At 42.3% G+C, this 23,929-nt stretch overlaps 1 protein-coding gene across 6 annotated transcripts in view; it reads right to left on the reverse strand.

The window, feature by feature from the left end:
* LOC106569223 (catenin delta-2) overlaps positions 1–21,787 on the reverse strand; it is a 143,279-nt gene extending 121,492 nt beyond the window's left edge. For 5 of the 6 annotated variants that reach the window (XM_082960873.1, XM_082960876.1, XM_082960874.1 and 2 more), the window contains exon 1: positions 21,528–21,787. The gene's annotated coding sequence lies outside the window, so the exon portion shown is untranslated. The remainder of the gene's footprint in view (positions 1–21,527) is intronic. The other variant, XM_082960877.1, reaches the window with a different exon arrangement.
* Between the last annotated feature and the right edge of the window lie 2,142 nt (positions 21,788–23,929).

A 23,929-nucleotide genomic window follows, 5' to 3' on the forward strand; every position in this document is an offset into this window, starting at 1 on the left:
TAGTAAACTGCCTGCTACCCAGACCCAGAAGGTAGGATATGCATATAATTAGTAGATGTGGATAGAAAACACTCTGAAGTTTCTAAAACTGTTTGAATGATGTCTGTGAGTATAACAGAACTCATATGGCAGGCAAAACCCTGAGAAAAATCCAACCAGGAAGTTGAAAATCTGAGGCTTGTAGTTTTTTCAATGAATTCCCTATTCAAACTACAGTGACTTAGGGGTCATTTTGCATTTTGTTACAGGCTTCTACTGTGAACTGGAAGGGAATGACAGTCATTTCAACCAGGTGTCTGGCTGAGTGCCATTAGATCATTCATGTGCGTGGCCGTCAGCGGGAGGTGCTTTGTTTTTCCTTTCTGAAGACAAAGGATTTGTCCGGTTGGAATATTATCGAAGATGTATGATAAAAACATCCTAAAGATTGATGCTATACATCGTTTGACATGTTTCTACAAACTGTAGTATAACTTTTTGGACTTTTCGTCTCAACAAAATGTGCGAGCATGGCGCATTTGGATAACTCCACTGAACGCGCGAACAAAAATGAGGACATAAATATGGAGTTTATCGAACAAAACGAACATTTCTTGTGGAAGTGGGAGTCCTGGGAGTGCATTCCGACGAAGATCACCAAAGGTAAGTGAAGATTTATAATACTATTTCGGACTTTTTTTTACTCCAGAACTTGGCGGGTAACTGTATAGCTTGCTTTGATGGCTGAGCTCTGTACTCAGAGTATTGAACAATGTGCTTTCGCGGTAAAGCTATTTTGAAATCTGACACAGCGGTTGCATTAAGGATAAGTGTATCTATAATTCTTTCAATAACTGGTGTAAAGTTTATCAACATTTATAATGAGTATTTTTGTAAATTGATGTGCTCATTCACCGGAAGTTTTGGGAGGAAATACATTTTCTGAACATCACGCGCCAATGTAAAATGGGGTTTTTGGATATAAATATGAACTTTATCGAACAAAACATACATGTATTGTATAACATTGAGTCCTGGGAGTGTCATCTGATGAAGATCGTCAAAGGTTACTGATTCATTTTAGCTGTATTTCTGTTTTTTTGTGATGCCTCTCCTTGCTTGGAAAATAGCTGTGTGGTTTTTCTTGTGAAGTTGATGTCCTAACATAATCTAATGTTATGCTTTCGCCGTAAAGCCTTTTTGAAATCGAACAATGTGGTTGGATTAACGAGAGTCTTATCTTTAAAATGGTGTATAATACTTGTATGTGTAAGACATTTTAATTATGAGATTTTTGTTGTTTTGAATTTGGCACTCTGCTATTTCACTGGCTGTTGAATAGTGTGTCCCGCAGGTGGTGAAGGTAGGAAACAACACCTCCACTTCATTGATCCTCAACACTGGGGCCCCACAAGGGTGCGTGCTCAGCCCGCTCCTGTACTCCCTGTTCACCCATGACTGCGTGGCCAAGCACGTCTCCAACTCAATCATCAAGTTTGCAGACAACACAACAGTAGTAAGCTTGATTACCAACAATGACGAGACAGCCTACAGGGAGGAGGTGAGGGCTCTGGGAGTGTGGTGCCAGGAAAATAACCTCTCACTCAACGTTAACGAAACAAAGGAGATGATCGTGGACTTCAGGAAAGTGCACAGGGAGCACCGCACTATCCACATCGACGGGACAGTAGTGGAGAAGGTGGAACGTTTTAAGTTCATCAGCAAACACATCACGGACAAACTGAAATGGTCCACCCACACAGACAGCGTGGTGAAGAAGGCGCAACAGCGCCTCTTCAACCTTAGGAGGCTGAAGAAATTTGGCTTGTCACCGAAAACACTCAAACTTTTACAGATGCTCAATCGAGAGCTTCCTGTCGGGCTGTATCACCGCCTGGTAAGGCAACTGCCCCGCCCATAACCGTAAGGCTCTACATAGGGTAGTGAGGTCTGCACAACGAATCACTGTGGGCAAAATACCTGCCCTCCAGGACACCTACACCACCCGATGTCACAGGAAGGCCAAAAAGATCATCAAGGACAACAATCACCCGAGCCACTGCCTGTTCACCCCGCTATCATCCAGAAGGTGAGGTCAGTACAGGTGCATCAAATCTGGAACCGAGAGACTAAAAAACAGCTTCTATCTCAAGGCCATCAGACTGTTAAACAGCCATCCCTAACATTAAGTGGCTGCTGCCAACATACTGACTCAAATCTCTAGCCACTTTAATAATAAAAAATTTGATGTAATAAATGTATCACTAATCACTTAAACAATGCCACTTTATATAATGTTTACATACCCTACATTACTCATCTCATATGTATATACTGCACTCTATACCATTTACTGCATCTTGCCTATGCCATTTGGCCATTGCTCATCCATATATTTATATGTACATATTCGTATTCATTCCTTTACACTTGTGTGTATAAGGTAGTTGTTGTGAAATTGTTAGATTACTTGTTAGATATTACTGCATGGTCGGAACTAGAACCACAAACATTTCACTACACTCACATTAACATCTACTAACCATGTGTATGTGACCAATAAAATATGATTTGAAGGCGAGGTCAGCACAGGTGCATCAAAGCTGGGACCGAGAGACTGAAAAACTGCCATCACTAGCACGTTAGAGGCTGCTGCGTATATACATAGACTTGACATCACTGGCCACTTTAATAAATGGAACACTAGTCATTTTAATCATGTTTACATATTTTGCATTACTCATCATATGTATATCTTCGTCTATGCCGCGCTGACATTGCTCGCCCATATATTTATATATTGTTAATTCCATTCCTTTACTTAGATTTGTGTGTATTGTTGTGAAATTGTTAGATATTACTTGTTCGATATTACTGCACTGTTGGAGCTAGAAACACAAGCATTTCGCTACACCCGCAATAGCGTCTGCTAAACACGTGTATGTGACCAATACAATTTTATTTTATTTGATCTTACAAGGTCTGCATGTTGATAGGTTAGGTTTGTAAAGATGGACTACACACCATAGGCCTCCACAGCCCAAATGTAAACGGACCAGAGAAAACATCAGCACAAGCTGAAGCAATTAAAAAGCTCCTGGAATAATGTTCTCACCAATGAAAAAGTGTAATTATGTGGGACTTGCTGTGATAAAGCAAGCCCCAGTGCTTATTAACATGTTCTCTTACAAACTCTGTGCTGATTAGGTTGGAGTGCATCTTTTTCCCCTCAATAGAATGCCAGTGTCTGCTTCAATTAATTGACTGGCTAATTTCATTAAGCAAACAGAATTTTAAATGGAACAACACATACATTATAGAAAAGCTAGCTGACATTGCCAAACAATTCAATCAATCTCTTCATAGTTTAATTAAAACACCTGTTTCTTCAATTTACTACCTTAATCATTGTTTAATTTTGATTTCGGCAGGGAGACAAACCATCAAACAGGCAAAGCGTCAATACAGGACTAAGATCTAAGAATCGTACCACATCGGCTCCGACGCTCGTCGGATGTGGCAGGGCTTGCAAACTATTACAGACTACAAAGGGAAGCACAGCCGAGAGCTGCCCAGTAACACGAGCCTACCAGACGAGCTAAATAACTTCCATGCTCGCTTCGAGGCAAGTAACACTGAAACATGTATGAGACATCAGCTGTTCCGGACGACTGTGTGATCACGCTCTCCGCAGCCGATGTGAGTAAGACCTTAAAACGGGTCAACATTCACAAGGCCGCGGGGCCAGATGGATTACCAGGACATGTACTCCGAGCATGCGCTGATCAACTGACAAGTGTCTTCACTGACATTTTCAAACTCTCTCTGTCTGAGTCTGTCATACCAACATGTTTCAAGCAGACCACCATAGTCCCTGTGCCCAAGAACACTAAGGTAACCTGCCTAAATGACTACCGACCCGTAGCAATGAAATGCTTTGAAAGGCTGGTCATGGCTCACATCAACACCATTATCCCAGAAACCCTAGACCCACTCCAATTTGCATACCGCCCCAACAGATCTACAGATGATGCAATTTCTATTGCACTCCACACTGCTCTTTCCCACCTGGACAAAATGAACACCTATGTGAGAATGCAATTCATTGACTACAGCTCAGCGTTCAACACCATAGTGCCCTCAAAGGTCATCACTAAGCTAAGGACCCTTGGACTGAACACCTCCCTCTGCAACTGGATCCTGGACTTCCTGACGGGCCGCCCCCAGGTGGTAAGGGTAGGTAACAACACATCCGCCGCTGATCCTCAACACGGGAGCCCCTCAGGGGTGCGTGCTCAGTCCCCTCCTGTACTCCCTGTTCACTCATGACTGCACGGCCAGGCACGACTCCAACACCATCATTAAGTTTGCTGATGACACAACAGTGGTAGGCCTGATCACCTACAAAGATGAGACAGCCTATAGGGAGGAGGACTGAGACCTGACCGTGTGGTGCAAGGACAACAACCTATCCCTCAATGTGATCAAGACAAACGAGATGATTGTGGACTACAGGAAAAGGAGGACCAAGCATACCCCCATTCTCATCGACGGGGCTGTAGTGGAGCAGGTTGAGAGCTTCAAGTTCCTTGGCGTCCACATCATTAACAAACTAACGTGGTCCAAGCCACCAAGACAGTCGTGAAGAGGGCACGACAAAACCTATTCCCCCTCAGGAGACTGAAAAGATTTGGCATGGGTCCTCAGATCCTCAAAAGGTTTTACAGCTGCACCAACGAAAGCATCCTGATGGGTTGCATCACTGCTTGGTATGGCAACGGCTCGGCCTCCGACAGCAAGGCACTACATTGGGTAGTGCAAACGGCCCAGTACATCACCTGGGCCAAGCTTCCTGCCATCCAGGACCTCTATACCAGGCGGTGTCAGAAGAAGGCCCTAAAAATTGTCAAAGACTCCAGCCACCCTAGTCATAGACTGTTCTCTCTGCTACCGCAGGGCAAGCGGTACTGGAGCGCCAAGTCTAGGTCCAAGAGGCTTCTAAACAGCTTTTATGCCCAAGCCATAAGACTCCTGAACAGCTAATCAAATGGCTACCGAGACTATTTCCATTGCCCCCTCACCCCCTACACTGCTGCTATTCTCTGTTATTATCTATGCATAGCAACTTTAATAACTCTACCTACAGTCGTTGCCAAAGGTTTTGAGAATAACTCAAATATACATTTTCACAAAGTCTGCTGCCTCAATTTGTATGATGGCAATTTGCATATACTCCAGAATGTTATGAAGAGTGATCAGATGAATTGCAATTCATTGCAAAGTCCCTCTTTGCCATGCAAATGAACTGAATCCCCCAAAAACATTTCCACTGCATTTCAGCCCTGCCACAAAAGGACCAGCTGACATCATGTCAGTGATTCTCTCATTAACACAGGTGTGAGTGTTGACGAGGACAAGGCTGGAGATCACTCTGTCATGCTGATTGAGTTCGAATAACAGACTGGAAGCTTCAAAAGGAGGGTGGTGCTTGGAATCATTGTTCTTCCTCTGTCAACCATGGTTTCCTGCAAGGAAACACATGCCATCATCATTGCTTTGCACAAAAAGGGCTTCATAGGCAAGGATATAGCTGCCAGTAAGATTGCACCTAAATCAACCATTTATCGTATCATCAAGAACTTCAAGGAGAGCGGTTCAATTGTTGTGAAGAAGGCTTCAGGGCGCCCAAGAAAGTCCAGCAAGTGCCAGGACCGTCTCCTAAAGTTGATTCAGCTGCGGGGTCGGGGCACCACCAGTACAGAGCTTGCTCAGGAATGGCAGAAGGCAGGTGTGAGTGCATCTGCATGCACAGTGAGGCGAAGACTTTTGGAGGATGGCCTGGTGTCAAGAAGGGCAGCAAAGAAGCCACTTCTCTCCAGGAAAAACATCAGGGACAGACTGATATTCTGCAAAAGGTACAGGGATTGGACTGCAGAAGACTGGGTAAAGTAATTTTCTCTGATGAATCCCCTTTCCGATTGTTTGAGGCATCTGGAAAAAAGCTTGTTCGGAGAAGACAAGGTGAGCGCTACCATCCGTCCTGTCTCATGCCAACAGTAAAGCATCCTGAGACCATTCATGTGTGGGGTTGCTTCTCAGCTAAGGGAGTGGGCTCACTCACAATTTTGCCTAAGAATACAGCCATGAATAAAGAATGGTACCAACACATCCTCCGAGAGCAACTTCTCCCAACCATCCAGGAACAGTTTGGTGACGAACAATGCCTTTTCCAGCATGATGGAGCACGTTGCCACAAGGCAAAAGTGATAACTAAGTGGCTCGGGGAACAAAACATCAATATTTTGGGTCCATGGCCAGGAAACTCCCCAGACCTTAATCCCATTGAGAACTTGTGGTCAATCCTCAAAAGGCGAGTGGAAAAACAAAAACCCACAGATTCTGACAAACTCCAAGCATTGATTATGCAAGAATGGGCTGCCATCAGTCAGGATGTGGCCCGGAAGTTAATTGACAGCATGCCAGGGTGGATTGCAGAGATCTTGAAAAAGAAAGGTCAACACTGCAAACATTGACTCTTTGCACCAACTTCATGTAATTGTCAATAAAAGCCTTTGACACTTATGAAATGCTTGTAATTATACTTCAGTATTCCATAGTAAGATCTGACAAAAATATCTAAAGACACTGAGGCAGCAGACTTTGTGAAAATTAATATTTGAGTCATTCTCAAAACTTTTGGCCACGACTGTACATGCACATAATTACCTCAATTACCTTGACACCGGTGCCCCCCGCACATTGACACATTGACTCTGTGCCGGTAACCCCTGTATATAGCCCCGCTATTGTTATTTACTGCTGCTCTTTAATTATTTGATATTCTTATCTCTTGCTTTTTTAGGGATTTTCTTAAAACTGCATTGTTGGTTAAGGACTTGTAAGTAAGCATTTCACTGTAAGTATTGTGTTGTGTTGTATTTGGGGCATGTGACAACTAAAATTTGATTTTATTTGAGACCAATTTCTCTTTTTGAGACCAATGTCTCTTTTTCAAGAGAGCGCTGCATGACAAGACCAGCAGCAATTACAAAATAAAAGTTAAGAGGCAAAGATACGACAATCTAATAGCAATTCGGTGTTATGGACTGTATTGTAGCATGAATATTTTTTTATGGCTTACGTATGTCCTCAAAAATAACTTCACTCCATCTCAATCACTTAGGCATCCAAGGTGCTGTGAAAGAACCTGGGCCCCATTATGACAGAGTGTGCTAAAGTGCGTCATGGGTGGTGCACACCTAAGGTCATGCATAAGCTGAGTTCCTGTAAATACTGTCTGCTCCAGTGATGATGATGCTGGAGGGTTAGCTAGTGCTCCAAGGCTTTAACTGCTTGACCAACTGTACTACTACTACTACTGCTAATGCTGCTGCTGCTACTACTACTACTACTACTACTCTGCACCAGAGAGAGCAGGTCAAGCACGACCACTGACTGTTCATGCATTAATGAACCAAACCAACCCATGGCTATGTTGAAATTGAAGCAGTTAAGGGCTTAAATCACCCAATGTGAGGTTGGGGATGTGAAGCCAGTAGTAGCTACAGTAGCTGCATGGCCTGGTTTTCTTCCAGCCCAAGGCTCAGCTTCCCTGCTGAATGTTGACTTTACATGAGACTGTGGTGGCAGCAGAGTCCCTGCATATGATCACGATAACAGAAGAGTACCCAATCAACGTTCATTACATTGGTTGGATGTTGGATCTCTTACTAAAAAGGATATGCATTGTAACCCATATCAACCATCTTGCATAAACGTCTTTAATATAGGACATTACAACACCATGCCCATCTATCTGCATGTTGAGATAATGTGATCAGTGACATGGCTGTGCCTACATAAGTGGTTGGAGAGAACGTTGCCAGAGATGACCCCTGCTGGTCAGCTGATGACAGGACAGCAGGAAATAGAAGACCGGACCTCAGGGCTGAGTCAGAGTGGGTAGGAGTGGGGTAAGCACAAAGCTGCTAACCTCCCTGTTGCAGCATCCACAGCACTGCCACATCCCCACACACACTCCAGCCATGCACTGCATTGTACAGTAAATAAACTGACCTTGAAGCAGGGACACATTCAAAATCCACCCTGTTATTGATGGATATGCAGCTCCGCTCACCAAAGTCACTCTGCTCTGTGTTACTGTCATGATTCCTTTGAATGTTCTTTTTCACATATGTAGCGTAAAACAGACCCTTATCTCAAAGCAATACCACAACAATCTAATGTTGATGTGCTGTTGTGAGCTGGATGTCATAAACTGAAGGGATTTGGCATGGGCCCTCAGATCCTCAAGAACTTGTACAGATGCACCATCGAGAGCATCTTGACTGGTTGCATCACCGCCTGGTATGGCGACTGCACTGCCGGTGACCGCAATGCTCTACAGACGGTGGTGTGGACGGCCAGCACATCACTGTGGGCGATCTCCAAGCCATTTAGGACATTCATACTAGGCAGTATCTGAGGAAAGCCTGAAATATTGCCAAAGACACCAGTCACCCCAGCCATAGAATATTCTCTCTGCTACCTTCCAGCAGGCGGTACCAGAACATCGGGTCTGGGACCAACAGGCTCAGAGACAGCTTCTTTCCCCAAGCAATAAGGCTGCTGAACAGCAAAACTACAGGTCTCTACCCACACACACCTATACTAACACTCTTGCACACCACGCATACACTCACACACACTCACTCACTTACGTACTGACGCCACACACATACACTCACACAAACACTCATCACGATGCACACACGCTGCTGCTATATTGATTATTATTACCGTTACTATTTTTCCTTCTACCAGTCACTTTTTAACCCGTTTGCATGTACATACCTACCATAACTCCTGTACCCCTGCACATTGTAATAATGGTTCTGACACTGACCTGTATATAGCTTGCATTCTCATGTTTTTTTCATATTTCTTGTGTGTTTTCTGACCTATAGTATTACTTTAGATTATTTCCTTTATTTTCTCTCACCTTGACACTGAATAGTGAATACTGCATTGTTGGGAAAGAGCTTGCATTTCACTGTACTGTTTTACAAACAAAAAGGCGTAATGGACCATACTTAAAAAGATGTTGTGTAACAGTGTAGGTTCCGTCCCTCTCTTCGCCCCAACCTGGGCTCGAACCAGGGACCCTTGCACACATCAACAACTGACACCCACGAAGCATCGTTACCCATCGCGCAACGCAAGGGGAAACCCTACTTCAAGTCTCAGAGCGAGTGACGTCACTGATTGAAATGCTATTAGCGCACACCACCGCTAACTAACTAGCCATTTCACATCGGTTACAGTTGCATAAAGCTTACTTCATTATTAGATTTTTTTCTTCACAGATGTTTCGGCTTTACATTCTTCTTCAGTGTGTAGGTAACATTTTATTTTAATTCATAAAAGCATTTGTAGGGATCAACCGATGAGCAGCAGGTGCTTCTAATCAGGGTTGACACTCATCTTCCAATCAGGGATGTGGCTTTTCTGGTCTACCTGTATACAAGTTAGTCACAAAGAAATACAGAATTGTAGGGTATGGGGACGGGCACGTAGGACAATTCATGAATCAATTGGCTTTGGTGTCTGCTCATTTGGATACATTATATCAGTTCATGAGATAGCTTACCACAAAGGACATCAGGCTCAGCCGTTCATAAATATGTGGGGCTGACTCAAACGATATGCAAAATCTGATATGGACAGTGCTCTTGTATAACAGTCTAAATTTGGCCTACAGGAAGGAGGTGATTCTTCGTTTAATCGAATTCTTCATTTAAACCGCATGGAGATATAGAATTAAATTTATATATACACATGGCTGTACTATACTGATTTACACCTGCTGTATCCTGTGTATGTGACAAAAAGACTTTAAAACTTGAACTAAATGGACATTGATCTCTGTATTTGTCGAGATTGGAGAACATCTAGATCCAAATACACCATCGCAAAAATTCCTTAAATAAAAATGAGCTGTCATTACGAGTGAGTCTTCGTTATAATAATAGGTCCAGCCTTGTTTTAAGACACTGCTGTTGCTCTAAATAAGATCTAAAAATATAATCAACATCATGGATTTCTACAGATCTACTGAGTAAGAGTGTTGCTGAGTGACTTCGCCTCACTAATGTTTTGAAAGAATGTGATCACACTGTAAAGACTAAACAGGGAAACTGCCTGAGTGACACCCACACCCTACTATTGATGTTACATGGCTTGGCTATTCCAACTTCCAAGTGGGACTTCACACTCGAGACCCCTGCAGTTAGGCTGGATAGATTGGTAGACAATAAGATTTCAATACTGGTCATTTCCATGTAAAAGGAGCCATGAGCACCAACATGTAAAGTTCATAGGAGCATGTCAAATTGGGTGTCAAATGAAAGCGAAGAGTATCTTTTTTAGAAATTAAGGAATATATACATTTTTCAACAATTTCCATCCTAAAAATGTGGAATACCCAAGCTGACAAGGTGAAAAATCTGCTGATGTGCCCTTGAGCAAGGCACTTCAACCTAATTTGCTCCAGGGGCACCGTACTACTATGGCTGACACTGTAATACAACACATTTCACTGCAGCTATTTGATGTGTAACAATTAAACTTTTTTTTACTGAACTATACTGAACTACACGGTTCTGTGCTCTACTCTTCTGTACTCTACTGAGTTCTACAGTGCTGTACTTAGATGTCAAAACTTGTGAAACATAGGCATCTATGATTGGTTCAGATTTGGTCCGGCCTGACCAACCAAATTTGGTCTTGTTTGGGGGCAGAGCTCATTAAAATAATTTCCAGTGTGTAGAATAATACCCAAATATTCAAAGGAGGATATTGCATATACACTGCTCAAAAAAATAAAGGGTACACTTAAACAACACAATGTAACTCCAAGTCAATCACACTTCTGTGAAATCAAACTGTCCACTTAGGAAGCAACACTGATTGACAATAAATTTCACATGCTGTTGTGCAAATGGAATAGACAACAGGTGGAAATTATAGGCAATTAGCAAGACACCCCCAATAAAGGAGTGGTTCTACAGGTGGGGACCACAGACCACTTCTCAGTTCCTATGCTTCCTGGCTGATGTTTTGGTCACTTTTGAATGCTGGCGGTGCTTTCACTCTAGTGGTAGCATGAGACGGAGTCTACAACCCACACAAGTGGCTCAGATAGTGCAGCTCATCCAGGATGGCACAACAATGCGAGCTGTGGCAAGAAGGTTTGCTGTGTCTGTCAGCATAGTGTCCAGAGCATGGAGGCGCTACCAGGAGACAGGCCAGTACATCAGGAGACGTGGAGGAGGCCGTAGGAGGTCAACAACCCAGCAGCAGGACCGCTACCTCCGCCTTTGTGCAAGGAGGAGCAGGAGAAGCACTGCCAAAATGACCTCCAGCAGGCCACAAATGTGCATGTGTCTGCTCAAACGGTCAGAAACAGACTCCATGAGGGTGGTATGAGGGCACGACGTCCACAGGTGGGGGTTGTGCTTACAGCCCAACACCGTGCAGGACGTTTGGCATTTGCCAGAGAACACCAAGATTGGCAAATTCGCCACTGGCGCCCTGTGCTCTTCACAGATGAAAGCAGGTTCACACTGAGCACGTGACAGAGTCTGGAGACGCCGTGGAGAACGTTCTGCTGCCTGCAACATCCTCCAGCATGACCGGTTTGGTGGTGGGTCAGTCATGGTGTGGGGTGGCATTTCTTTGGGGGGCCGCACAGCCCTCCATGTGCTCGCCAGAGGTAGCCTGACTGCCATTAGGTACGGAGATGAGATCCTCAGACCCCTTGTGAGACCATATGCTGGTGCGGTTGGCCCTGGGTTCCTCCTAATGCAAGACAATGCTAGACCTCATGTGGCTGGAGTGTGTCAGCAGTTCCTGCAAGAGGAAGGCATTGATGCTATGGACTGGCCCGCCCGTTCCCCAGACCTGAATCCAATTGAGCACATCTGGGACATCATGTCTCGCTCCATCCACCAACGCCACGTTGCACCACAGACTGTCCAGGAGTTGGCGGATGCTTTAGTCCAGGTCTGGGAGATCCCTCAGAAGACCATCCGCCACCTCATCAGGAGCATGCCCAGGCGTTGTAGGGAGGTCATACAGGCACGTGGAGGCCACACACACTACTGAGCCTCATTTTGACTTGTTTTAAGGACATTACATCAAAGATGGATCAGCCTGTAATGTGGTTTTCCACTTTAATTTTGAGTGTGACTCCAAATCCAGACCTCCATGGGTTGATAAATTGGATTTCCATTGATTATTTTTGTGTGATTTTGTTGTCAGCACATTCAACTAAGTAAAGAAAATAGTATTTAATAAGATTAATTATTTCATTCAGATCTAGGATGTGTTGTTTAAGTGTTCCCTTTATTTTTTTGAGCAGTATATATATATATTCACCTTTGTGTACCTATTTAGGATACATCACCATGAATTCAATGATATTCATATCCATAATTATGCATTTCTGTGTAGTACAGATCCGAAATTCTGTTACCGGGTGTAAATCCACTTCACTTACTGTAGTTTAATAACCAAAACAGATTTTTTTCTAAGTTAATGTGTCATGTCATAGCTGACACCCCATTCGTTCTGCAGACATCATTGAATCTTAATTCAGAGCAGATATTCAACAGAGACTTTTGAAAAGTAAGACACAAAAAAACTGAAGGAGATTTTACCAACATTCTCTTAATAAATCTGCAGTTCTTCCAGTAAATGTATTTTTGTAAAATGTTCGGTGTAAATTGTTAAAAGTAGTCCTTGTGCATAGAGTTGTATGGTTTGTTAAACTTTGAAATCAATGGGTTTTGTTAAGCATACATTTTAAGAGAAAAATCTGAGTCTCAGTGCAATTACCATGGAATTACTACAGATGTAGAATGAAATTGCAAAAAACTAGAATTTATAACAAAGCAGTGGCTACATCCATAATAAATCCGATTTACTTTGAAGGTCTCAAAGCAGACATGACGTCATTAGAAAATTCTCTGTGGTAGCATCAAAGCATAAAACTAAACTATGGTACTGTTCTCGCTTATACATAGGATATCATACAAAGATGATATGAATATGTATGTTCCATATACTGGATTTTCATCATGAACAACAAAAGTGGTGATGACATGAAATATGGATGGAGCTCAGTATAAAGAAAGAGAAATCACATCAGACAGATCACACATGAAAAAGTAATGCTTCCTTCCAAACAACTACAGAGGGAAAAGTAGCATACAGCTACTATGTATGCAATAACAATAGCTAGTAGAGGTCGACCGATTATGATTTTTCAACGCCGATACCGATTATTGGAGGACCAAAAAAAGCTAATACCGATTAAATCGGCCAATTTTTATATATATATATATTTGTAATAATGACAATTACAACAATACTGAATGAACAATGAACACTTTCATTTTAACTTAATATAATACATCAATAAAATCAATTTAGTCTCAAATAAATAATGAAACATGTTCAATTTGGTTTAAATAATGCAAAAACGCAGTGTTGGAGAAGAAAGTAAAAGTGCAATATGTGCCGTGTAAAAACGTTTAAGTTCCTTGCTCAGAACATGAGAACATATGAAAGCTGGTGGTTCCTTTTAACATGAGTCTTCTATATTCCCAGGTAAGAAGTTTTAGGTTGTAGTTATTATAGGAATTATAGGACTATTTCTCTCTATACCATTTGTATTTCATATACCTTTGACTATTGGATGTTCTTATAGGCACTATAGTATTGCCAACCTAATCTCGGGAGTTGATAGGCTTGAAGTCATAAACAGCGCTGTGCTTCAAGCATTGCTAAGAGCTGCTCGCAAACGCAGGAAAGTGCTGTTTGAATGAATGCTTACGAGCCTGCTGCTGCCTACCACCGTTCAGTCAGACTGCTCTATCAAATTATAGACTTAATTATAATATAATAAACACACAGAAATACGAGCCTTAAGTCATTAATATGGTAAAATCCGGAAACTATAATTTCGAAAACAAAACGTTTATTCTTTCAGTGAAATACGGAACCGTTCCGTATTTTGTCGAACGGGTGGCAACCCTAAGTCTAAATATTGCTGTTACATTGCACAACTTTCAATGTTATGTCATAATTATGTAAAATTCGGGCAAATTAATTACGGTCTTTGTTAGGAATAAATGGTCTTCACACAGTTCGCAACAAGCCAGGCAGCCCAAACTGCTGCATATACCCTGACTCTGCTTGCACGGAACGCAAGAGAAGTGACACAATTTCCCTAGTTAATATTGCCTGCTAACATGATTTTTTAAAACTAAATATGCAGGTTTAAAAATATATACTTGTGTATTGATTATATGAAAGGCATTGATGTTTATGGTTAGGTACATTGGTGCAACGATTGTGCTTTTTTTCGCGATTGCACTTTTGTTAAATCATCACCCGTTTGGCGAAGTTGAAGTAGGCTGTAATTCGATGATAAATGAACAGCACCGCAGTGATTATACGCAACACAGGACAAGCTAGTAAACTAGTAATATTATCAACCATGTGTAGTTAACTAGTGATTATGTTAAGATTGATTGCTTTCTATAAGATAAGTTTAATGCTAGCTAGCAACTTACCTTGGCTCCTTGCAGCCACAAGGTCATTTTGATGCTGCACTCGCGTAACAGGTTGTCAGCCTGCCACGCCGTCTCCTCGTGGATTGCAATGTAATCGGCGTCCAAAAATGCTGATTACTGATTGTTATGAACACTTGAAATTGTCCCTAATTAATCGGCCAACCTCTAATAGCTAGTCCTCATAGTCCTAATGGTGGTAATGGAAGATGCAGTTAGTTGGGTATTCGCCTGATGTTTTTTAAACTTAATAAATGAAAAACTTATGATAAAAACATGCCGTGGAGTATTTGGTGTGGTCCATATACCCCCCCCCCCCCAAAAAAAAATGAGCGCATGATCACTGCTGTCTCTCATATTTCATGTGTCAGTGAATTTTATAATCAGAAGTAAAAATGGTATCTGAACACAGCATGTTTCTACATCCACTCTACTTCCCTGTGGCTCAGTTGGTGGAGCATGGTGTTTCCAACGCCAGCATGGTGTGTGCAACGCCAGGGTTGTGGGTTCGGGGGGCCAGTACAATTTTTTGTCTTTTTTTAAAATAAATAAATAAAATAATATAAATGCATGAAATGAAATGTATGCATTCACTACTGTAAGTCGCTCTGGATAAGAACGTCTGCTAAATGACTAAAAATGTAAAAAAATGTACTCCACTAATTATAAGAACTATAGTCTGGGTTTCTAATGATGTCATGTTCATCCTGCTTAAAAGCAAAAACTCAAACAGGAAGTGCCAGTGACGCGTGGATGCTACCCTACAGGACTGTTTCGCTAGCAGACTGGAATATGATCTTGGATTCTTCCAATAACATTGAGGAGATTACTACATCAGTCACCAGCTTCATTAATAAGTGCATCGACGACGTCGTCCCCACAGTGACCTTACATACAATATCAGTCAAGTTTAGACACACATACTCATTCAACGGTTTTTCTTTATTTGTACTATTTTCTACATTGTAGAATAATAGTGAAGACATCAAAACTATGAAATAATACATATGGAATCACGTAGTAACTACAAAAAAAAGTGTTAAACAAATCAAAATATATTTTATATTCTTCAAAGTAGCCACCCTTTGCCTTGATGACAGCTTTGTACACTCTTGGCATTCTCTCTACTAGCTTCATAAGGAATGATTTTCCAACAGTCTTGAAGGAGTTCCCACATATCCTGAGCACTTGTTGGCTGCTTTTCCATCACTCTTCGGGCCAACTCATCCCAAACCATCTCAATTGGGTTGAGGTCGGGTGATTGTGGAGGCCAGGTCATATGATGCAGCACCATCACTCTCTCACTTGGTCAAATAGCTCTTACACAGCCTGGAGGTGTGTTTTGGGTTATTGTCCTGTTGAAAAACAAATGATAGTCCCACTAAGTGCAAACCAGATGGGATGGCATATCGCTGCAGAATGCTGTGGTAGCCATGCTGGTTAAGTGTGCCTTGAATTCTAAATAAATCATAGACAGTGTCTTTCAAAGACACGGTAGTTGGAACCAAAAATCTCAAATTCGGACTCATCAGACCAAAGAACAGATTTCCAATGGTCTAATGTCCATTGCTCGTGTTTCTTGGCCCGAGCAAGTCTCTTCATCTTATTGGTGTCCTTTACTAGTGGTTTCTTTGCAGCAATTCAACCATAAAGGCCTGATTCACCCAGTCTCCTCTGAACAGTTGATGTTGAGATGTGTCTGTTACTTGAACTCTGAAGCATTTCTTTGGGCTGCAATTTCTGAGGTGCAGTTAACTTTAATGAACTTATCCTCTGCAGCAGAGGTAACTCTGGGTCTTCCTTTCCTGTGGCGGTCCTCATGAGAGCCAGTTTAATCATAGCCCTTGATGGTTTTTGCGACTGCACTTGACTGACCTTCGGATTGACTGACCTTCATGTCTTAAAGTAATGATGGACTGTCATTTGTCTTTGCTTATTTGAGCCGTTCTTGCCATACAGAGGGTAATGCGTACGGCCCAGTACATCACTGGGGCCGAGCTCCCTGCCATCCCGGACCTCTATACCAGGCGGTGTCAGAGGAAGTCATAGATGGTTCTCTCTGCTACCACACGGCAAGCGGTACCTATGCACCAAGTCTGGAACTAAAAGGACCCTGAACAGCTTCTAGCCCCAAGCCATAAGTCTGCTAAATAGTTGAACAAATAGCTACCAGGACTATCTGCATTGCCATACTTTGCACTAACTGTTTGGACTCATCACATACGCTGCTGCTACTGCTTATTATCTATCCTGTTGCCTATTAACTTTACCCCTACATTTGTACATGTCTACCTCAATTACCTCTGCACATCGGTACTGTACCCAGTGTGTACTGTATAGCCAAGTTATCGTTACTCATTGTGTATTTATTCCTTGTGGTTATCTTTCTATTATTAGTCTCTCTGTATTGTTGGGAAGGGCCTGTAAGTAAGCATTTCACTGTTAGTCTACACCTGTTGCTTACGAAGTATGTGACAAATACATTTTTATTTGATCCTCGTGTAGAAATATGTTGTGAAAATAAAGAGGGAAGATTAGTCAGTGTCAGAGCAGCCTTTAGAGACGGAGGCTAATGAAAAGAGAGGTTAAGTCCACACAACATAGACCTGACTGCACTTCCTACTGCAGGGGTTCCCAAACTTTTTTTCATCCACGACCCCATTTTGATATGTGAAAATGTTTGAGACCCCAACCATGTGAAAAAAAATTACGCAATTAACAGCCAAAGTTTACTTTGTTTACTTTTTAATTTGGGGCTATGGCAGTCAATTGCAAAACATTCTAACAGTATTTCTGATTGTCTTCTCAACTTACAATCACATACTTTTAACGTGGGGCTATGACAGTCAAATGCAAATGAATCACTGATGAGATGGGTGTGCTTGATACATGTCGTGTCCAAGCTTCTCAAAGTCAGAGGGCGTGATCAACAGTGCCTCACCTCACCTCTGCTGTCACATCCAACTTGGATCGATATTTGGTTTTAATTCAGACGAGAGCACTGCTGAATCCAGCTTCACACAGATATGAGCTGGCAAAGGGTACCATGAGTTTTAATGCTCTGAGGGAGACGGCAGGGTATTCCCTTTGAGTCAGGAACCAAAACTCCTCCGTAATAAGCTGTGAATGCTTTGTCTGCAGCATTCGGGGTCACATGACAGCTCGAAAGGCCACACTTGACTGCTGCACTTGAATCATTCCGTTTCAAGCGCAACAGTCAAGTGCGGCCATTTCCCACGATCTAAGGGCACTCTGATTGAATTTTATCTATTAGAATTCAATCATTTTCATTTCAATTTTATTTAGCTTTTGGAAATTCTTCCGCGATCCAATTTTCATATCAGGGGACCCCACATGGGGTCACGACCCCTAGTTTGGGAACCACTGTCCTACTGGGTCTTGGGTGAGAGAAAGAGAGAGACCCAGCCCTTTCACTCCATGACACACTCTTATTCCTCCAACAACCCAAACTGAGATATATTTATTTATTTTTAAACGAGAGGAAACAAGACCAGGACAGAGTGCAGTATAATAACTGTCTTTTTCACTCCATAATAGACGGTGCATTAGGCTAAATCTACTGCACCTGACACAAACAACTAAAAGTCATCATGGCAACAACTTGGCAACCATTAAGGGGCATTGATTGATTGGGAAAGCAATACAGCGTGGCTTTGAGGCAAGACCTACAATATGCCCAGTGGGCTTACAGACACTGGCGTAGCGCAGTTTCTCTTGACCCTCCACAAAGTCGGAATTTGCCCCCCCTCCTTAAAAAAAACCATATATTGTTTCTATTTAGAATGCTGGCTGGCAGCAATAATGTATTTACTTGTTCAATAATTAAAGTGGGAAACATTTGTCACTGGGTCTCTGGCAGTCATCATCTTGGTTTTCTGGGAGAGAAGGAGAAGGAGGGCTGGCACTCTCACTAGAGGAACTGTCACTAGAGGAGAAAGAGCAAGGCCACTGTCATTACCGGGCCAGGGCAGTGAGGTCTCTGTCGGGACTGCTAGTGATAGCTGCTGCCTACTAGCTTCCACCTGCCATGGTGTTTCGTCATTCGAGGACGAGGTGGTAGCTGATGTGGTTATCTTCTGTAATTTTGCACAAGCTTGATCAGACAAAGCTTTTATGCAGCGTTTTTGTGCACCACTTGGTCTTGCCATTTGTTTATCCATCTTGAACAATGCACTCAGTCTCCATCCGAGTCCGACCTGATGAACCTAACTTTTTTTAACTTGATAGTTAATTAGATGAGGAGGCCAAGGAGGGCTGGCACCGGCGCCGCTGAGAAATTGGATAATTAGATACATGACAACTATATTGTCTGTCTGTCTCACCTACTACCATGTAGAATGGACAACATAAACACTTCACTTGCTACATGTGAACATTAAAAAGGAGGGTCACTGTCAAAATGATTTATAAAAAATATAATAATAATAATTAGACATAGGTGTGCGATGACGAGCTTGTGGGCCCCTCCCCTGCAGGGCCCGGTCCCGCTACTCCAGTACTTACAGAAAAAGCTGTGTGTCACAATGTCTTATTAACAATCTGTGACATACATCCAAGCCTGCCACTTAAACTGAGAACACTGCAGACCAAAATACTGACTTATTCCTTTGATAGACAATATGTCACTGTCTCTCATAACGTGACAAACTGTAGTGTATGACACATGGTGATTGAGAAAACTCATCTAGGATCTGATGCATTGGTTCTTCCAGTCAGTGCAAGATTTCCTTTGGAGTTTAAATGATCCTTCACAGATAGGCCCAGCCAGCCCTACCACTAATCAGCAGTAACACAGATGACACCATGAACAACTACTGGTTACTAACTCTCTTTTTTAAAACCAATGCTAATGTGGTAGATTCCGTGCACATGCAGCACTTTAATAATTAATGATAATAACGGCACTCTGCTTGTCTGAAACGTCAGATTTTTTTTACTACTACAGCCAATCATGGGATTGATGACCTAGGCCTATGTCCATTATCTTCCACCAACACAGGGAGGGCTCTGAGGCTGGTGTTGGGGACTGGTAGTTGGGCTGGGGCTGAGACAGACAGACCATGATATCAATCTGCCGCTTGGATGATTGGAATATAGCCACCTGCACTCAGACGACAACTCATTTAACACAAAGCTTATCATACAAGCTCATCAGGTCAAACAAAGGATGATTCAAATTGCTAACAAATCGGGTGACACCGCTTTAAAACCCCATCTCCCAGTCAACTATAAGTTGAATGTCTTCCTTGTATCGAGGACAGCAGAAAGATTCTGTTTGACCACCAATAAATGGGTACAAGCCCAGGAGAACAGAAAACTTACCATACTACCACCACAACCTAGTCTCAGGAATCCCGGATTTAGGGAACATCAGTACATTGTGAGAGGCAACTCGTCTGTCTAGTGACTAACAACAACCCCTACTCTTGTGGCTTATGGCTCTAACCACTGTCAAAAAAAAAAAAAAAACACTGAACTGAATAAAACAAATAGGCTGGGAATAGTTGTGGCATTTCAGATATCTGTGAGCCTACATTTCAGAAGTGCAGAGGGATGTAGGCTACGCTATGTCTAGTAGGCTATGTATTAGCCTATACTATAGTGTCTCTACAGTACACCATATATAACGACACCAGATCTCATTGAGTAGCCTACAGCCAATGAATGGTCTAGCCTCTCCGCACTGACTTGCCTATTTACAGCCTCTGCGATCATTCATCTAGCCAGCCCCTCAAAATCATAAGTCAAATGGAGGCGAGGCAATTGGATGGCAGATCTTCTGACTTTAGCCCCCATTTTTCTCAATCACTGAACCAGTAAAATCATGTATCAAATCATCCTGGCCATTATTGAGCCATCTCTAGTAGGCCTATATAAAGAACCCATTGGTAAGTGATGGAATAGGCCAAGGTTTCTGGGATACATATACACAAAATCATTGACGTTGATGACCCAGTGAGAGCCAATAGTCCCTTTTGTTGGCCCTAGGGAAACAAGCATCATAATTGTCTGACCAGAGGACGTGTCCTATTGAAATCACCAATGTTATTATTCTTGATAGAGCAAAACAAGTGTTTGACAGCTTTTTAAGTAGCTACAAACCATGGGCTCAATTTTGGCCCCAAATAAATGGAAACAATTCTATATATGTAGCCTACTTTTTACAGAAAGCACCCCAAACGATGAACATGCATAGGAAAAACATGACTGTTCTTGCAATATTCATGCCAAGGCATTGCAGTCCATACACGATCAAACGCCGAGCATCACATGCAAATAAAAAATGTGGGCATTTTTATATGGAATTGATCTAACTGAGGCAATGCATCCTATTCAGATAAATAAAAATGATGAAGATAGGCTACCTTTGGTGATGAAAGACCTGTTAGTCATACAAGACATAACCATGCATAGTCATGGAAACCTATAATAAGATGCTTATTCATAGGGGGTCATCATCAGCTATGAAAACGAGACATTAATCTCACCATTGCACATTTTTTTTTACAGCATTGCTTTACAAACAAAAGAATGACGGTCATCTGCGATCTGCTGTCGACCGGTATATTCTTATAAATATATCGTTGAAATGTAGGTCAACCATAAAGTAATAGTTTCTTCTTGTTTTGCATCCACGCCATTTTCGGTCAACAATCAATGCAACAACCTATATATAGCCCACAATAAACCAAAAAATATTACACTTTCGTGCGCTGGAAAAACATCTGTCAGAATAACAAAAGGCAAAGAAAATGAATACAAAGGCATGCCAGAACCAGCGATCTTTCCTCCCTTCCGAGACGAGTGTCAAATGCATACTATTTTGTAATTGTGCGGTGTGCATGGAGTGTATGACAGCTGGAAAAGCAACTGGAATGACATTGCGCTTACTGTAAAATATCCAGGGGAACCGCGTTCTTCTCGACTCCCCTCGATTGGTACCCAAAATTCAAACCATGTAAAACATTCCTAACGAAGGGTCCGAAAACATTACGCTCGACGATGGTGTTTGCCGAAAAGACAGCATCCACTGAATGGTCAAGAGAGACCTCTGTAAGTGCGGGCAGGGTAGGGAGACCAATTCGGTCCGGTGTGCAGCAAAGAAGGCAGCGGCGTTTTCTCTCTACCATCCTCCCCCGTCTGTAACATCCCCCTTGCTGTCAAACAACATTGTGCAGCTCAGGTACGAGTATAGGCAGCGACACCTGCTGGTGATGCACGGATGAGCATCTCTTTCTCTCCCACATTTCACGGCATCTGCAGACTAGTCTAGGCTACACAGCCATAGTTAATAGGTATAATCTGATCTAACATGGTCTACTCTTCTCTTCTTACTAGTTCTTACGTTGAGCTGAATTTACTAAACTCAAGATGTCCGTAAGCTATATCATAGTTATATAGGCTACTTATTGCTTCAATGGAAATTAAAATTAGGTGTCCATCCATTTAGTCCATAGGACCTTGATCTTTAGGTGTCCATTGTGCATATGATGTGATCGACAAAGATTACACTTTTTTAAAGCAAATGTCTAATAAGGGTCTATTTCCCTCTCCCCTCTCCTAGGCATCCCTCTATTGTCTAGCTCAACCTAGTTCAGATGACATCATCTGTCCCCCAGGCATAGAGCACCAATATGACTACTGTACAGATGTGGGCCAGTCGCCACATCACTTCCTCTTAGTCAAATGGGCACACCACTGAGGCAGACAGCTACATAAGTAGGCCTAATGTTAAAAATATTTGTATTTGGGTCGGGGTGAGTGGATAGAGGTTTTGAAAGTTGATAAAAATTCCTACCACCCACTCATAATTTAACCCCTTTTGAAAGAAATAAATGCATAAATATGCATTACGTGGAGGATTGCTATTCCTTCTGCACACACTTCCAAGGTGAATGGCCCTGAGGGAGCCTGTTTATAACACAATTCACATACAGTAGCCAGGAGCACATATTTTGCACCTGTTTTTCTAACAAAAATAAATAATAAAAGGTCATATAAAAAAGGTCACACAAAAATGAAATGAAAGTTCAAACAAAGGTATACACAGGATGCAGGGAAAGCTGTGTGAACCACAATATCATGTTTTAGTATTTTGTGTTCACCCGTAAACAGGTGCACATAAATACTAAAGTACATTTGACAGTAAACGATGTTCATCAGTATTGTTGAAGGTACATATTTTAAGATATAGCGTTGCATAATAATTCAACATGGTGGTAGAAGGCACACATTCCCTGGCTGCTGCTCATTGTTTGTATCAGTAGTGTGTCATCCTGTCCCCAGGGACAATAAGAGCACAGCACACCTGATCTCACTCTCTTCTCTCTGGTATCACACACCATGCACCGCTCTTATAGCCCAAGAAATACCTGAATAACTTTGCACTGTGTTTTGTTATGGTGTGGAAAAATGCATACTCTGCAGCCACTGCTGCTGAGTTGAAAGGAGATTTGCCAGCAAAGGTAGGCTCTACCTTTGATTTGTATCTCACTTGAGGTTGCAGTATGTGATGGAGCGTCTCCTTCACTAGACATTGGACTCTTTAATGTGTATGCAAGTATTTATTCAAGAGCAACATGTTTAAAAAATATATATTCATTCACCAGTCAAATCCCTCCATTTTCATCATCAGCACTTGGGATGCATGGGGAATGTTCAGCTAGTGTCAGAGGAGTAGTTGCATAGTCTCTGGTAAACCTTGAATGAGAAACAACAGAGAGACACACAGTGAGTGGACTCATATAAACAATACAGAGTATGTTCCACAATCCATATCCCATAACACAAGTCAAACAATTCAATTGCTCACAAAAGAGCATTGTGCCATAATTGCTTTCCTTGGTGAACCTTAGCAACAGAACAGTCCAGTAGACCATGCATGGGGTGGTCAAGTCATATGAGCAATGCCCTGGCCTGGGGAGCGTTTACAATGGCACACTATTCCCTATGTAGTGCACTACTTTTGACCACGGCCCAAATAGGCTCTAGTCAAAAGTAGGGCACGCAATAAAGAATAGGGTGCCATTTGGAACGCAGACTGGTAGATGAAACCAGACTGTAATCCCCAGCTGAGCCAGTCTCCCCGGCTCAGAGGCCTCCCCACAGAGACAACGGCAAAGTCTGAGCCCAAGTGCTTCCATTTTGGATCAATGTCCTTTTTCTGGTCGATATAGAAAACTAATTCGCTCGTGACCTTGAAGAGGAGATTATAGGATGAAAGGCCAGGGATTTAGCCCCCAATGCACACCCCCCCCCCAACCCAAGCACAATCTAACTAAATGTATGAACAC

The sequence above is a fragment of the Salmo salar genome, chromosome 14, assembly GCF_965601325.2.
Source record: "Salmo salar chromosome 14, fSalSal1, whole genome shotgun sequence".
NCBI lineage: Eukaryota > Metazoa > Chordata > Actinopteri > Salmoniformes > Salmonidae > Salmo > Salmo salar.